The sequence below is a fragment of the Antechinus flavipes genome, chromosome 3, assembly GCF_016432865.1.
Source record: "Antechinus flavipes isolate AdamAnt ecotype Samford, QLD, Australia chromosome 3, AdamAnt_v2, whole genome shotgun sequence".
Taxonomy (NCBI): Eukaryota; Metazoa; Chordata; class Mammalia; order Dasyuromorphia; family Dasyuridae; genus Antechinus; species Antechinus flavipes.
The window spans coordinates 623,416,960-623,434,661 of NC_067400.1; the positions used below are offsets into that span (position 1 = coordinate 623,416,960).

Genomic DNA, 17,702 nt, shown 5'->3' on the forward strand with positions numbered 1-17,702 from the left:
GGACACTCAAGATAGAAATCCAGAAAAATAGATTGACTCCAGAATATCTGCAAATGAAACCACAGAGAAAAATAAATCTTGGGCACTAAAATTTCTAAAGAAATTAAGTGAGGATTTTTAAAAACAAAGTTTAAAGTGTCTTTCAAATTAAATCAGACAGAGGAGGCCAGACAGGAGGACACTGCTGTGAGTCACTCACAGATCTCTCTTAGAAGGAACAGAGAGGGAGAGGCTTCCCCATGCAGACATCCAGCTGGGAAGGGTCAGGGTCCTTTCCCCTGCTCAGTGCTCCCGACCTATGGCCAGTATAGCCATCCTCTCCTCTTGCCAGGCTCTCAAAGGGGAAGACCCTCAGCAAGTGACCTATGCCCAGCTGAACCTCAGCAACCTCAAAGCTTCAGCTGAGGACCCCATCTGCTCTAGACCAGTGGAGCCCAAACTTCCTGTGGTGAACTTTGCCTGGGTCCAGGGACCCTGGGAAGTAGAAGCCCTTCCCCAATCAACTTCTGCTTTCTGAGAGCAGCCCCTGTCCCAGTCGTCAAGAAGCCTGGTTATCAGGACCCTTGTCACTGCAGCAAGTAGCCAGCCATTTGATCTCTGTTGTAGCAGCAGCAGGCTTCGTGCATCCTTGCTGGGTCTCAGAGGGAGCTTTAGTAGCCTCTACTTTCTGCAACCTGCCCCTCCCTCAAAAAAAAAAAAAAAAGCAGGATCTCACCTTATAGGCGAACTAATTCACCAGGAAGGAAGTATGAAATAACGTGCTACTGGGGGAGGGAGAGCCTACACTCAAGCCAACAGTTATCCTTCTGTAATATTCTTCTCTAAAATGTAATGTTCTCTGGGAGCAGGTTTCTTGGGGGGCTTCTGGGAGCAGCCCTCGTTTCAGTTCAGTAACCACCCCAAATGCAGCCAGGTATTAAAGTCCAAATCCTTTATTGTCTCCTTCAAAGTCTTGTCTCCTTTCCTGGGGCCGGGCTTTCTTAGAGGCCTTCTGTAGTCTTGGTTCCAAGAGTTTAAGCTCCTGCCGCCAGTCCTTTGTCTTCTCTGCTTCTGCCAGCTTCTTGAGGTCCTGCTGAATGTGTCTTGGTTTCTGTGGGGGAAGCAGGAGGACCACCACCACTTCTCTGTCTTCCCTCGTTCTCCCCGACTGAATCCTGGCTGAGGCTCCGAGAGCTTCTAGTGGGCTTGTCTTTCTGGCCCTGAGAGCTTCTTGCTTATATGCTGTACACTGAGTATACACCAATCATTATATCACCTGGAAACCATTATTTGTTGTAGGATTAAATCAATGCTAAACTAGCATTGTCTCCTCCATTCCATTAGTACCTTGTTTCAAGTTCTGGACCATAACATCTCCTTGTAGGATTAAATCAATCATAATTGCTAAATTTGCTAAATATAAATATGCTAAATTACATAACTATTGTCTCTATCAATCCCACTGACTTAGCACCTTGTAAGAATCCTTTATTTCAAGTTCAGAGTTCTGGCCCCAACATCCTTCTACTCACCAGAAAAAGCTAAAGGGTGTTAACAATACTGATAATAACTAACACTGATGTAACACCTGTTATGCACCAGGCACTAGGCTAAGCACTTTACACATATTATCTCATTTTGATCCTCATAACAACCCTGGGAGGGAAATGCTATTTTATAGATGAGGAAACTGAAAAGAATAGAGCTTAAATAATAATAAATAATTAAAAATAGAGGACAGGGTCACCTAACTGGGAAGTATCCGAGGTCACAGGTTTTCCTGACTCTAACCCTGGCCCTCTATGCCTTGTACCAGCCTACAAGCTCTGTGCTTAAGCTCCTCTCTTTTCCATAGGGCTCTCTATGATCCCTGGCAGGAAAAGTACTGATTCTGATTCAGTACTGATCCAAGACTATGAAACTAACCTACTGTAAAGTGAATGATGAGAACCAGGGGAAAGGATCTGCTGGGCCCAGCCCCACCCTTTCGGAGAAACCCCTCAATCTGGCCCATTTTCTGTATTCACATTACACAGGAAAGCCACACGGTGACCACAAGATTTTATTTTATGTAAAGAAAGTTGTTAAGGAGATTGACTCAGTTTGGCCATTTGAACAGCATGTTTTTACCAGCAGTGGAGTTGGATGACACAGGGCAGTTCCTGACAGTTGAAATAATAAAAAAAAAATTTAATTAACAAGTTGTTTTATGTACTTGTAAGATTAGCCTTCCTACTGATTGTAACTGAAGTTATAAGTTACTACTGAATCTTCGTGTTATAATTAATTCTGCACTTGTATGCTGTGATTCTCTTGTGATTCATACTTTTCTCTGGGGAGGAATAAACTACTGTCCCATACTCAGATATTAGATAAAGCACCCTAACAATGTTAGGAGTCCCCAAGTCAGTGTCCCAGGTATGGCAAAAGAATTCACAGACTCACTTTGTCTCCAAGTTAAAGGGCAGAGATCACAGTGGGCTAAGTTCCAAAAGGATTTTAGCAAAGAACAAGGAGAAAAAAGATAAATTTAAAGGACAAAATTAGAGAGACCAGAGCTTCATGTTTCTTATTTGCTAATTTTATGGCTTAGGTTTGAGGGGTGTTCTATTCACTGTTGTCTCCGGAACTTGGTTGTCACTGAACAATAGATTATCTATCTGATAGTCAGCAGTGTTTGTGGGACTATTCTAAAGCCAGAAGACTTTAGAATCATTGACGGACGGAGTGTTAGAAGAGTAGCACTCTAAGGTCAGGGGACCTCAGGATCACTGCTATATTTCCCCTAGAAGCTGTACTCCATAAAATCACATTGTACATTAAGTAAATCTTTTACTACCAACCTTCTTTTGGAGAGAGCCTGAGACTCCAGGGACTATCTCTGAAAACAATATCCCACATCGTGTCTCCTGAGATCCAGTGAGACAAACAAACCTGTACCTGAGCACAATAATTCTATCTCTAGTGAACTGGGGTTTCAGGAGATGGACAAGTAAGAATATCTTCCAAGAACTTAGCAGTCATGTTCTGTTACACTGAGACTTGGGACAAGCTCCTAGACCACCATAATATTTCATCAGATAAACAAGGTTTCCAATCTCTTTAAATTAGGTTTTGTTTTTCTTCTCAGTAGAATGAAATCATTTTTATTATTCCTCTGTCATCTAAAGTCAAATTTTACCTGAAGCTTATTTTTTTTAATTCTCAAATTAACTCTTCACCAATTTCACAGGGTGTCTCCTGGACAAATAATCCCCGGAAGCATTGACTGTTGCTCATTGGCCAGAGCAATATCAAGCTTAGTGAGTGACTACTTCTCTGGCAAAGCAAAGCAAAGTCATAGAACAAAGCATGTGGTTTATTTGTCACCTTCTGATCTTTCTGTATCCATGCCTAAACTCACAATGTGGATCATCATTTTCTTTGCTTTTCTTTCTTTTTTTTTCTTTTGCTGAGGCAACTGGGGTTAAGTGACTTGCCCAGGGTCCCACAGCTAGAAAGTGTTAAGTGTCTGAGGCCAGATTTGAACTCAGGTCCTCCTGACTTCAGGGCTGGTGCTTTATCTACCACACCAACTAACTGTCCCTCATGGATTATCACTTTCTATAATTTTTATAGTTAGCCTTCTTTTCCCCTGCCATAAGAGTCTCTACTAATGAAATTTGGGTCAGAAGAGATTGTGTTTCTGGGATTGTCCTGGATAAAGCTTTCTTCAACAGCATTTGGAGAGCAGGAACTGCATTTATATTTCCAGAGCCTAAATCAAGGGAGTACTTGGCTCATAATAAGTACTAATAAATGCTCATTGATTAATTGGTTGGTTGGACTCCCTCCTAGCTAGGGATCCCTACTTACTGTTTCTGTGGAGCTAACCTAAAGGTGTTTTTACTTCAACTGGCTAATTTCTACCCTGGGAACTTTCTTCCAATCTTCTGTTCAGCCCCAAGTCTTCTTGATTTTTCACCTATCAGTTTGCCCTGAGGTACAAATTTGTTCTGTTTGTGGGGGAAATCTGGAGAGCTTGAAATTTACTGACCTATTCCTCCATCATCTTCCCAGAATCCTCCTTCCTTTATGATTTTCTTTAGCTCCATTCAGCTAAATGGCAGTAGGAATAGGAAATACATAGAAAGAATGATTGAAGGCTGGAGTTTTATAAGGCAGGAGTAGGGATAGAACAAGATATCTAAGAATAAAATAAAGTTTCATGTTGAACATGTTGTCTATGGTGTTGATACTGTGAATGAAGGTAGCAAAAGTCACACCAAAGATAAATGACCTGGGAAGTCACTGAGATGAACATAAAGGAGATCCCAAGGAGAATGAAATGTGCAAGAATGTCAACTCTTTCAGAACATGACAGTTTTGGATTTGCCTTCATCTCTCCAAAATCTAACATAGCACTAAATAAATACTTAGTGGGTGAATGAATGAAATATAGAGAGGGAAAGAGAGAGAAGCACAAAAAAAAAGACTAAGACATAGAAGACAAAGACTTGGACACGTGTTGTTCCAACCTGCTCTTTTACACCAGCACAAGTCAAGAAAAACCCTAAATAAACATGGATTTGTCCAAGTATCTGCCAGTGAGGGTGGGGAACTGGCAAGAGCTCTGGGCTTGAAGTCAGAGGAACTCCTTTGTTATGTGGTACTGATGATTACCCTAATGCAGTGTCTCTCCCCTCTAACACAAATTCCCAGAGAAGGGCCACCACCATGTGATTGAACTCAGTTCTCTCACAGAGTTTCATGGAGGTTGTGGAACAATACACTCCTTCTACTTTCCATTCTATCTTATGAACCCCCAGAAATATACTTCCCATTAGATACGTGGAAGTGATGGAATACAGCTTCTAAGGGAAATATAGCAGTAATCCTGAGGTCCGCAATCTTAGAGAGCTGTTATTCTAACAATCTGTCTATCAATGATCTTAAAGTCTCCTGGCCTAAGGAACAGAATAATATAATTATATATTTCTTCCCTGTATTTTAGGAAAGATATAGCAGTGATCCTGACGTCCTCTAACCTTAGACAGCTATTGGTCTAACAATCTGTCAATGATTCTAAAATCTTCTGATCTCAGGATAGTCCTACAAACATTGCTGTGTGTCAGATAGACAATCTGCTGGTCAGTGATAACCAACTTCCTGAGACAATAGTGAATAGACGCCCCTTCCCCTTCAAACCTACCCGTAGGCCATAAAATTAGCAAATAAATAACATGAAGTTCTGGTCTCTCTAACTTTGTCCTATAAATTAATTTTTCTCCTGGTTCTTTGCTAAATCTTTTTGGAGTATAGCTCCCTTCAATTGGCGTTACAATTACAATAAACTTTGTCCCTTGACTTGCAGATGGGTTCAAGCCTTCAAATTCTTTAGAGACACCTGGCAACACTATTCTGTGACATCAACCTTTTGGGGTCTCCTTTTGAACCTCAACAGAAGCAAATAAGGCATGTTTTTCTCCCTTCCTCCCAACTTTTGTAAATATTATGAAAGCATTTTAAAATTATTCTGGTCTGACATCTTTATACTAATGACAAAGAAATCCTTTTTGTTTTATAGCTAGTCTTTTTTTCCCCTGCCATGAGAGTCTCTACTAATGAAATGTGGGACAGAAGAGACTTATTTTTGTTAACTATCACTTCCAAAACAATGTCCCACTCTCCTCTTTCAAATCAGCCCAGGAAGGATTTCTCCTTTGAAGTCATTAAAGCAGTGACCAGACAAGAGTCTGCTAGCTGATGAATGAGGGAAGGAAGACCCAGGGCTAAGGAAGGCAGCTGAGTGGAGCATGGAGTGCAGTGGGGAGGTATTTGAAGCAGGCAGTCCTCTCCAAATAGGGATTGCAATAGTCCAGGCACAAAAGAATATCAGATATAAGAGGATTTATGCAAGCATGGTGAAAACTGTCCCTTACATGTGGCATGGGAGTATCATTGGAAGTAGCCAGTCTCTTCTTCCCACAATGAAATACAAGATGATTAGCAAAGAAATCTATTTATCTACTTCATAGCAAAACTGAAATCAGAAAAAGTCTACCTAAAAGAATATATACCAGAAAATGAATAAAGGTGTTCTGTCATTGGCAGCAACATAACTCATCTGTACCAATAGAGAAGGTCCCGGATCTATCCCAAAAAGAAATGTCCCAAAGACTCTACAGTGGCAAAGTTGGGACATGGTTATAATGGGGACTGCCAGCTTATGTCGGATCTTCCAGAGTCTTCCTTCCACAACCTGAAATGGAGTTGACCTTGTTCATCTTCTCTCTCAAAGCTGGAATCCAAAAGCACCTAAAGTGATGGAAAGAAAACTGAAGATCTATTATTCTCTCTCTGGTTCTCCCCTAACTCTAGTCATTTTCTCACACAGAGCAGGGCATTATCTTCACCAATTAGAGCAGGTCCAAATCCTGTAATTATAGCATAAATACAAACATCTACAAGGATGAGTGTCCTGGCAATATGTCTAATCAACCTTTGTTGATTGGCTAAACAAAATAAAACAAATGCTCATTAATAATACATACAGCATCGTCTTTTAAAAGAAGTAAAAGAGGGAAACAAGCTCTATGTACAAAAATATTTATAGCAGCTCTTTTCTGGCAGCAAAGAATTAGAAATTGAGGAGATGCCCATCAATTAAGGAATGATTGAACAAATTGTGGTATATGGTTGTGATGGGATACTATTGGGCTATAAAAAACAAAGAGCAGAAAAACTTAGAAAGATTTACATGAACTGATGCAAAGTAACATAAGTAGAACCAGAACATTGTACACAGTAATGGCACTATCGTAAGATAATCAATCATGAATGATTATTCTTGATAATACAATGATCAAAGACAACTCCATCCAACATATAAAGGACTGCTTGCCATCTAGGGGAGGGGGTGGAGGGAGGGAGGGGGAAAAAAATCGGAACATAAACGAGTGTCAATATAATGTAATTATTAAATAAAAAATTAAAAAAAAAAGACAACTCCAAAGAACTTGTTTATTCCTACAAATAGCATCATTCAGATTGTTAAGAAATATATCTTATCAATAAATGAAACTGCAGAGTTAGCCTGACTTATTCCATATTTAAGATCTTGTTAAGGTTTGGGGTACATGGGCAGCCAGCCTATATAATATGAATTCCAGAAATACCCTTGAGCATTTGCACTAATCCCATCTCCCTGTGATACTGTGATGGAGTAAGGACTGTTCTAATCCCTTCTCCTCATGATCACATGCATCAATCAACATATCTTTGCCCTTATTTACAAGTTGTTTATTTCAGTCTCCACAAACAGCTTTCAACTGTCTGCTGCCTTAGAGTGCAAATAAAATCCTTTTTGACCTTTTTTTTCCTCTGGGTTTGCCTTATTGACAAGATGAGACCTAAACGAAGACTTCTTTTAACTTAAATTCTGGCAACCAACTCTAAAAGGACCATTCCTATTCTGCAGCCAGCATCTAGAGCTTTGTCTAATCTCAGTTTGGAGTGGACTCTCTCAGAAGTCCATTGAGCAGCTATGAAATAGTCAAAAACCTCAGGAAAATAAGGAGTCCCAAATCCTAAACCGATTCTTTCTTATTTATATGTAAAAATGAAAGCTGTGTGCATGAAGAAAAAGGCAGTGGGAAGTTGTAGTGTTCTGGTTGGTTTTCTGGAGGTCTTTGGATGTCTTTTTTTTTTTTTTAGCATGCCTTTTTTTAGCAGACTTTTTTCCTAGCTTTCTAGAGGCCTATAGACCAGCCTTGATCTCAGGGGGGAAAGCAGGAGGACAGGTCAGACACCTCGGTGGTGTGAGATGGAGTGAATCTGTCTTCTTGGCTCTGAGAGCTTGAGCTCCCACCTCCAGTGTTCTGCCTTCTCTGGCTCTGACCCTGCCTGAGTTTGTCCCACTTTATATGCTCTATTTTAATTACCTCATCATAGATGTCAATCTTATAGAACTATATTAAGTACTAAGTACATGTACTGAACTAGAGAACTGTTAATCACCATGCTAACTAGATAACCATTGTCTCATCAATTCCACTGAATTAGCACCTTATAAGAATCCTTGTTTCAAGTACAGAGCTCTGGCCCATTACAGGAAGTGACTGGTCTTCCCTAACACTAGGTCACTAAAGAACAGGACAGTCAAGTGATACCAGTATCATTCTGGAACTTGGACAGTCAGCCAGCTGAGAGAGAGTTTAACTTGTCTTTTGATAAGGCTGTTGTGAGATTATTAAGTTCTTTAGAGGCTATCATCATAACATGAAAACCTAGCAAGTATTAAATTGGGTATATTTTAAAAGGGAAGAATAATGATTAGTGTATGGGAGAAAGAAGAGAGAAACACATACACACAGAGGCACAGAGACAGATACAGAGAGACAGAGACAGAGAGAGACTGAGAAAAGTATGAGAAGTTGAGTTTCCACAGATATTGTTCAAACAGGATGAAGGGAGTAAATGAAATATCTTGTAAAGACATCTCCAACCAAATCACCTGTGAGTTAAGGAATTGGTTAGATAACTAAGCTCCTGACAAAGGGGCTAAAAGTTAAACTGTCCCAAACCAGCTGCAGTCAGTGACAAGGCCTTTGAGTGTGATCCAACCTAGCTGTCATTTGGATGGTAACTCCGACCAATTCTAACTTCGATTGTTACCCAAACTAATTGCCTTTAGGATGATAAATCTGATCAATTGTAACCAATCCTGACTGTAAATCCAACTCATCCAAACCTTGAAGGGAGAGGTAAAGAACAGAACTACCAGTTTAAAACTTGCTCCCACGGAGTACTCTGTGTGCCTCATCCATGAGTACACTTGCTTCCCATGAGAATCACTGAATAAAGATTTCTTCTCTCATTCTAAAGGGCACTGGTTGTAATGCTACTGGACCAGCTTGCAATTGGGGAAGCAGTGGGCAGCAGCAAGCTGGCCAGTACCACTTGGAATGTCCAAAACTCAAGGGGTAAATCTCAACAAGGAGTGGACTTCAATTATCTTAAGATAATCGTGGGGAGCAAATTTGGTCAGATGAATATAAGATCTCTGGGGGTGGGGGTGGGAGGGCAAACAGATCAAGAAGGTCAAGAGCCTAGACAATAGGGTCACAGGTATTATTATCTGAGAATAAGAAATGCTAATAGCAAATAACAAGTTTGGGAAAACTGATATTGTGTGATATTATTTGTACATAATAGATTTAAAAAATAAATTCATTCCAGTCTCATTTGAAGTGAGATGTATTCTTCCATTAGGACGCTTGTTTCTTTACTTATAGAGGTTTGACCCTCTATAAGTAAATCAGGTCTTAATGGACAAGACATTTAATATTTTTAATTCGGGCAAGTTGTTTAAAACTGCAAAATTAAATTTGTTAAAACATACCAAAATTATTCTATCATAGAGTACCAAAAGTGATTTTTTTAAATGAAGTTATTTTCTATGTAAGATATGCATTCAACTGAATTGATGTCATCTGACTGGCAATAAGTTTTGTGTCATGTCTAAAGTCTACAATTACTATGTTTCTAAATTATATTATACTGTGAATGTTGGGAAACTATTGCATAAGAAAAAGTTAAGAGACTGATACAATTGTATCATTGGAAAATCTAACTTGTCTTTTTGATATGGCTGCTGTGAAATTATTAAGTTATTTAGAAGCTATTGTCATAACATTAAAATCTATCAAGTATTTAATTGGGTATATTTTAAAAGGGAAAATAGCTTTCCCTTTTAATCATTATTGATTAATTGATTAATTCCGTACACAATGATTAGTGTACGGAAAAATGAGAGAGAGAGGGAAGGGGAGAGAGATAGAGACAAAGAGAGGGAGGAAGAGATAGAGAAACAGAGACAGACAGAGGTTATAGAATCTCTGTAATGGGCTGAGGCTCGAGTTGATGCACTGAGGTCCCAAGCATGTGAGGCTAAATAGTCATTGGACCATACTCTATTACTATATATGCCTGGAGAAAAAATTGCCCCCCACCCCCCAACTCGTTGTGTAAGTCCTGATGTGTTGTATAGGAAATGATGATTTTCATGGGTGGAGGCAGGGGAGTGGAAAGGGAAGCTGAAAGAGAGACTGCTGGCTGGCGTCTTGACACAGCTGCTCACATTGCAATCGCGATCCCCTTTACCTCCAATCCCTCTTTCACCTGCAATCCCTCTTCACCTCTGCTGGCTGGCTTCCTGTCGCAGCTGCCCATATTGCTATCGCAATCTTTCTTCACCTCTACTGAGAATAAAGATTGAAAATTTTTCCCTTAACCTGAATTCTTGGCTCCGGCTGATTTTAAACACATGGTCATCACAAATCTCCTTATTTATCAAGTTTATATATATATATTACATATTATATAATATATTACATAATACATATTTTATATATATTATTTTATTTTATTTTTTTGCTGAGACAATTGGGGTTAAGTAACTTGCCCAGGGAAGTGTTAAGCTTCTGAGGCTGAACTCAAGTCCTCCTGACTTCAGGACTGGTACTCTATCCACTGCACCACCCAGCTGCCTCAAATTTCCAGATTTCTTTAGACCATCTCCTTGAGCAAGATCATAAAATCTTTTCCAGTCCTTCAAAAGAACTTCTGAAATATTGCAAAATTCCAAAATAATGAATTGGTTTGCCGAGAAAATGGGATTCCCTCTTCCATCACAAACACCCCTTGGAAAAGCAGAGAGAGAAATTTACAAGTTTGTTTATAGCATAAGAGTGATTTTTAAGAAGATTTTTGAATGTGAAAATTATGAATTTACAGGAAGTAGTCACTGTTTCCCTTGGTTTTGAATGAACAAATCAGATATTCCCTATCGTTGTGGAATTCCAGAAGGTAGTTATTATCTTAATGACACCCTAAAGCTACAGCTATATTTGATCACTTTATTCACTCTATTGTAATTTTGCTTTTTTTTTTTTAATTGTTCTCTCTCTCTCTCTCTCTCTATATATATATATATGGACCTGATACCTATCTTTAAACTGCTTATCATTTCTTCCTCAACAATCTTTATATTAAATTAGGAGAAAATTAGTAACATTTTCTAGTTTTCACCCCAACTATAGCTATGCTATCCTGTAAGGCTACCCCCTCTTTATCATGAATAGAACAGGACAAAATGGTCAGATAATGGGGTGACAGATAAGTGCAATCTGTCTGAGTGATCTCATGTTTAAAGCCTTGCTTAGACTTTGGACATGTGGGCAGCCAGTCTGCTGGAGATGGTGGTCTAGAAATACCTCAAACGTGCATTAATCCCATCTTTCCGAGTTATGTAATGAGGAAAAAACTGGGGTCACAGTAATCTCATCTCCTCATTTTACTTGCGACAATCAACGTATTTTTGCTTTCATATTGTAGGAATTGGATGGGAGTTCAGTTTCCACAGTTATGAAAATTGAATGAAACTTAATTTAGAAAATTGAAACTGAAGAAATGGAAAGCTAGGATGCAGAAAAGAAAAAAAAATTTTAAAGGAAAATACAATTAGGAATGGGAGATTCCTTTAAAAGAAGGGAAAATGTAAGGTAGAGACTTAGAATGGAAGCACTATTGTAAAATGTAACTAGAGGTGAAGAATCACTTATGAGGGGGGCAAGTGTAATGGGGCAATCAAAGGAGAAGACTTACACTCATGTGGGGGATGGAGTGTGGAGAAGACCTAGTGATGCAATTATGGGTGGAGACTTGTGATGGGCTGAGGCTTGAGTTGATGCACTGAGGTCCCAAAGCACGTGAGGCTAAATAGTCATTGGACCATACTCTATTAATATATAAGCTTGGAGAAAGAATGGCCCCCGCCCACTCTTTGTGCAAGTCCTGATGTGTTGTATAGGAAATGACGATTTTGGTGGGTGGAGGCAGGGGAGTGGAAAAGGAGTCGAATGCAGTAGTGAGAAGGGAGGGAAAGAGAGAACAAGGAGATCGATCTGTAACTGACTGTGAACAATCAATTGAGATAACTCAATACCTGCCTCCACCCACCAAAATCGTCATTTCCTATACAACACATCAGGACTTGCACAAAGAGTGGGCGGGGGCCATTCTTTCTCCAAGCTTATATATTAATAGAGTATGGTCCAATGACTATTTAGCCTCACGTGCTTGGGACCTCTGTGCATCAACTCAAGCCTCAGCCCATTACAGAGACTCATACTCTGTAACCTCCACAGCACTCAACAGGTGGCCAGGGGAGGGATTTGCACTAAATACAAAATAAAAGATTGCCTTTGCATTTCAAAACTGTGCTTAGCTTAGACAGCCAGTTTTTGTGATCCATTTCATAGATTTGAAGAGGGAACCCCCAAACCTACAATCCTTAAAGGAGAAAACCTCCTTCGACTCTGGGTCAGTGAGGGGACTCCACCCCAAGCACAAACAGTTTCATCTTTGTTATCTGGGTGGGCTCAGTCCCGGAACCCATTGAATTCAATTCAAATTCTAGCCCTAGCTAAAACTCATCAAGGAGCCAACCTGGGACTCCACCCACAAGCCCCCTTCAGTTTGTAGCCAGAGCCCCCTATTATAAAAGAGTCAGACTAAAAATCTCTCTTTGCAGAGGTTCCACACTTGGCAGCCCTACGCTTGGCACGCCAAGGGTCTCTGCCCACTGGAATATTGTTTCCAGTGCCCTCCTCTCTTTACCCTCACCTATTTTCCCTAACCAGACTTTATGCCTTTCTGTCAGGATTTCTAACCTTATTTCCAATCCCCATAATAAACCTCTTTTATCAATCTGGGTTTTCAGGTCTGTAAATTCCTTTACGAGAACTGCTTGCTGTACAGAGAACCTCATTTAACTCCATATCCTTGCACCAAATTCTGAGGGTTGCAGGGGAGCTCCATTTGACTCCCTGAACCCCAAACCTGACACTAGATCTCATTTAACTCCCTGACCACCAGAAACCCTAATTCATTTGGGTACCCCAAATCTAAACGTTATCAGTGACTCAGTGAAGTTCTTGGTAAGACATTTTCTTTCTTACAATACAGAGGTTATTTACTCCATTATAAAACCTGTAGTAGTTTTAAATCCATGCTGGGCTGAGTTAATAAAACACTTTTACATTCCTTTTCCTAACTTTCCTTCATCGAACAAAGAGAACCCAGAAATATGATTTCTTTGAAAATTGCAATTGCATAAAAGTAGGACAAAGCCAAATCAGTTTGGATAAACTCCTTACATCTTCAAGAACCAGTAAAGCAAGATAAAAATGACATTAAAAACAATTCCAGGATATAAGCAAAAAAAGAAATTATCTGGCACTCAAAAAAATTAACTATTTTCTATGAAAAGAAAAATGAAAGAAAAGTGGTTTCCCCCCTTCCAGAAGAGGAAGCAAACATCTTCAGATACAGAAACTGACTGACCACAGTGGAAAAACTATACCAACAACTTTCTTTCTAATTCAAGGAAGTTTCCCAAGTCTCTGAGTGTTTGCACAAGGCAACAACATTTCAAAGTAATGGGTTAAGCAAAGTTATAAGACTGAAAGAAAATGGCGTCAGGATTCATTCATTCACACATACACACACACACACACATGCAAAATTCATCTAGGAAAGAATTCTCCCTCCATATTTTGTCAGGAAATATTTCAGTTTACCAATGCAAAAAATACCACACTATATGCCAAAAACAGTTTCTAGTTGTACTTATTCCAGTCCAGCAAAAGTTTTAACAAATCTAAAACAATGGTTTTTATGGATAGAAGACTGGAGTTTTTTCAGAAACCTGAAGCAAATTAGACTTTAAATACGTGTGTGTATGTATGTATATGTATGGATGTATGTATGTACTTATGTAGCACCATTTAGAACACCAGGAAATGCTTTTAAGAAAATCAAATACTGAAGGAGTACTGAATACAAAGAAAATTGTCTTAGCTTTTTAGAGAAAGTAGCAAACCCCAAACAAAAATTTCTTGCACAACTAAGAAATTATATTCCTATGGACAGAACTCCCACATGTAGCAAGGGATGTTCCTCCATGGAGCACTGGGGTGTGACTTTTGTGGCTCAAAGGGAAGCAGAATAAACATCTCTAGCCTCTTTCTCCCCCTTATAAAGTGAAGGAGCTCTCCCATTAGAAGAGAAGTGACTCAGCTCAATAAAAAGAGTCCCATTTCTCACCCAAATAAGAATTTTCCCAAAGTCTCTAGAATATCCAAAGGGGAATAGAGACAAGATGGAAATAGTCGGCTCCTCTCGTGTCAACTTCTTGCCAGAATAGCCGTCCTCACCCTTACTGTTGGTATTCAAGGAGGACCTCAAAAATGTTAGGGTCCCAGACTGGGATCACCGGGGGTCTCAAAAGTGGGCTCAAATCCATCTCCAAGTCAAGAGAGAAAGTTTATTATCATTGTAACACCAATTAAAGCGGGCTAAGTTCCAAAAAACAAAATTAGCAAAGAACCAAGAGCAAGAAGATAAATTTATGAGACACACACACACACAGGTGCTTTATGTCACTGAGATGTTAATTTTGTGGCTTAGAGGTGGAGTTGAGGAGTGATCTGGTATTCACCTCACTACTGTCTCAGAAATTTTGTTGTCACTGACCAACAGATTGATGTGTGTGTGTGTGTGTGTGTGTGTGTGTGTGTTATGGGCCAGAACTCTGAACTTGAAACAAAAAATTCTTACAAGGTGCTACATCAGTAGAATTGATAGAAACAATAGTTATCTAATTTAGCATGGCTCAGTATGATAAATTTAATCTTACAACATATAATGGTTTCCTAGTGATATAATGATTGGTTTATACTCAGTGTAGAGCATATAAGTTAGGAGCTTTAGCCAGGAGTCAGTCAGAGAAACTCAGAGGCAGAGAAGACAAAGGACTGGTGGCAGGAGCTTAAACTCTCAGAACCAAGTGGAGAAATTCAATTAGATGTTCGACCTTCCTGGTGCACTTCCTCCTGCCCTTCCCCCACTGAGACCAAGGCCTGTCTGAAAGGGTCTCCAGAAAGCTGCCCAGCCCCAGGAAGGAGATAATAAAGGATCTGAACTATAAGAAAGCAAACTGGGCCCCAAGCAAGGAGACAAGACTTTGAAAGAGATAATAAAGGATTTAGACTTTAACACCTGGCTGTACTTTTGTGGTGATTACTGAACTGAAACAAAGGCTGCTCCCAGAGACCCCAAGGAAACCAAACAAGAGAACACTACATTTTGGCACCTGAATGTAGGACCAAGAACCTACATTTGTGAAATTAGGATGAGTACAAGAAGGAAACTTTGTAAAGGGCTAAAGTAGTATTCCAGCTAAAATGGGACAAATGTTTAGAAAGGAGATTTTTCCACCATAAGGAAAATGTGTCAAAAGCTTGGTTAAACTTATTAAAAACCAAGGTTTGATTGTAACTTGGGAGCAGATCATTGAACTTTTAGAAACAGTACAGTACACATCTCCTTGGTTTTGTAAGGAAGAACAATTAGATCCAGAGGAGTGGAAATTAGGAGGAGAGCAACTTTGTCAATCCTATAATGATAATGGACCTGACTCAATTTCCAAAGAAACATTTTATACATATAACTTAATGCAACTGGCTTTAGGAAATTATATAACTTATAGAATAAGGGAAAAGAAGAAAGAGCAGGAGGGGGAGGAGCCAGACAAACTAAGTGAAAAGGATGAAGAATCAGATAAGAATGGAGTTAAATACAATTCTAAGTGTGGTGCTTCACAGCAGAAGAAATTAGGGCATTCCCCATCCCCTGACCTATTTCCCTCCATTAACCCTTCATAGGTGGAGGGAGAAGGAGGAGGGGGAGAGGCAGTGACACAATCAGCACTACCTATGATGCAGCCTATGACAAGATTACAAAAGGCACTGGTTAAGGCTAAAAATGAAAGACAGGATATATCTGATTTAATAAATGCATACCCTGTGATTGAAGAGCTTGATCCTTCAGGTCAACAAAGGAGAAGATACGCTCCTTTTGATCTAGAAAAAAATTAAGGATTTGAAAAAGGCTTGCACTCTTTATGGGGCTACATCGTCTTATGTTAAGATGTTACTAGAGAGTTTGGCTTATGAAATCCTAACCCCAGTGATTGGAAATCCATAGCAAGGACATGTTTAGAACCTGGAAAAAACTCGTGGCTTTCGGAGTATAGTAAACTATGCAGGATACAAGCCCAAGCAATAAGCAAACAGGAGTTAATGTACAAATCACTTTTGACCAACTAGCAGGTGTAGGTCCTTATGCAGGCAATTTAGCACAGACTAATTACCCCATAACAGCATATGAACAAATTGCTGCTGCTGCTACAAAAGCTTGGGGTACTCTCTCCTAGGGGAAGCCTTCACAAAAATAGAGCAAGGTCCCAATGAACCTTTTGCTGATTTTGTGGGATGTCTGCAGATGTCACAAGAACTATTGGAGAAAATGCAGCTACAGAAATAACGATAAGACAACTGGCTAAAGAAAATGCTAATGAGGCTTGCAGAAGAATTATATGGGGACTACACAAAGATGCTCCTTTAGAGGAGACCATAAGGTGCCACAGTGGGCACAAGTGCTTATTATACCCAGGCTATGATGAACATGGGAAGACAAGGTCTCTCTTGGCAAGGGACTTCTAGAGAAACTCGTCGATGTTTTCAGTGTGGAAAAATAGGACATCTTAGAGCTCAGTGAGATAGAGTGAGAGGACAGGGTGAGAGAACAAAACCCCAAACCCCATGTCCAAAATGCCACAAGGGCTTCCACTGAGCCTCAGAATGTAGATGGACCCAAAAATGAGAGGCAGGGCCCAGCTCCAAGGTATCATACAAAAGACAGGTGGGGCATGGGATGGCAGCCGAGGTTACATGCAGGTAAGATTTAGAACTTCAATACTCTGACATGATCAATCAGGCAAAAAGCAATCAGGATGGAAGAAAGGGATTACAACTGGGGAGAATACAGGCTTTTTAACCCACCAGAAGGGCAGTGTCCAGTGGGAGCAGCTCCAATATAGTCACCAGGTGATGAGGGGGATTTAGAAAGTGCTAAATGGAAGGGACCAGATAGGCTAACTGCCTGGGAGAGAGGGTTTGCTTGTATCTCTACAGATGGAGAAGGAAGCAGATGGGGGCCACTGAGCTGTATTCGCCTTGTCCATCGCAGAAAGACAAGAGAGAGAAAACAAAGGAGAAGACTTAAAAAACATCTGACACTGAAAGAGCATGGCTGACAATGACACTGTTACAGAACTTCAGAACCAGAGGAATCATTGGCTTCTCTGAGATAAGACTGATAGAGGACATCTAAACCTGCAGGAATCATTGGGACTGTGCCCCTCCCTCCCCTCAGATCCTCAGACCTCCCCCTCCCCCCACCACATCCTTCCTTCCAGGCCAAGGAGCTCTGGGGCTTGTGGAGGGGCATGTGGCCAACAAGGGAGCGCCCAGCCAGGTCTTCCGGGGCTGCCTGTCAGTGCGTCCTAAGGCCCTACAGGAGCCCAGGGAGAGCTGGGTCCTACTCTGAGGCCGGGGAGGCCTTGCTCCTTTGGCCAAGTCCCTGAGATGGGGGAGGGGGCGAGAGGGAGGGTTGGGCTCCCCGAAGGGCCTGACACCTTTTCCACGTGACTGAGTGTGCAGATACACTCACAGGCATATGAACACCCACGTGCACTCAGATATGCTCACACTCACATACCCTATATACAATCTCACACTCACATACACACTTATCTACATGCCTACGCACATACTCAG

General features: G+C 40.4%; 1 long non-coding RNA gene across 1 annotated transcript; it reads right to left on the bottom strand.

Moving 5' to 3' along the window:
- Positions 1-2,029: 2,029 nt before the first annotated feature.
- Positions 2,030-15,946, bottom strand: LOC127556515 (uncharacterized). Its single transcript, XR_007952472.1, has 3 exons — positions 15,885-15,946; positions 6,039-6,276; positions 2,030-2,141 (listed from the first exon to the last, which is right to left on the bottom strand). It is a non-coding gene; the product is annotated as an uncharacterized LOC127556515 (long non-coding RNA).
- Between the last annotated feature and the right edge of the window lie 1,756 nt (positions 15,947-17,702).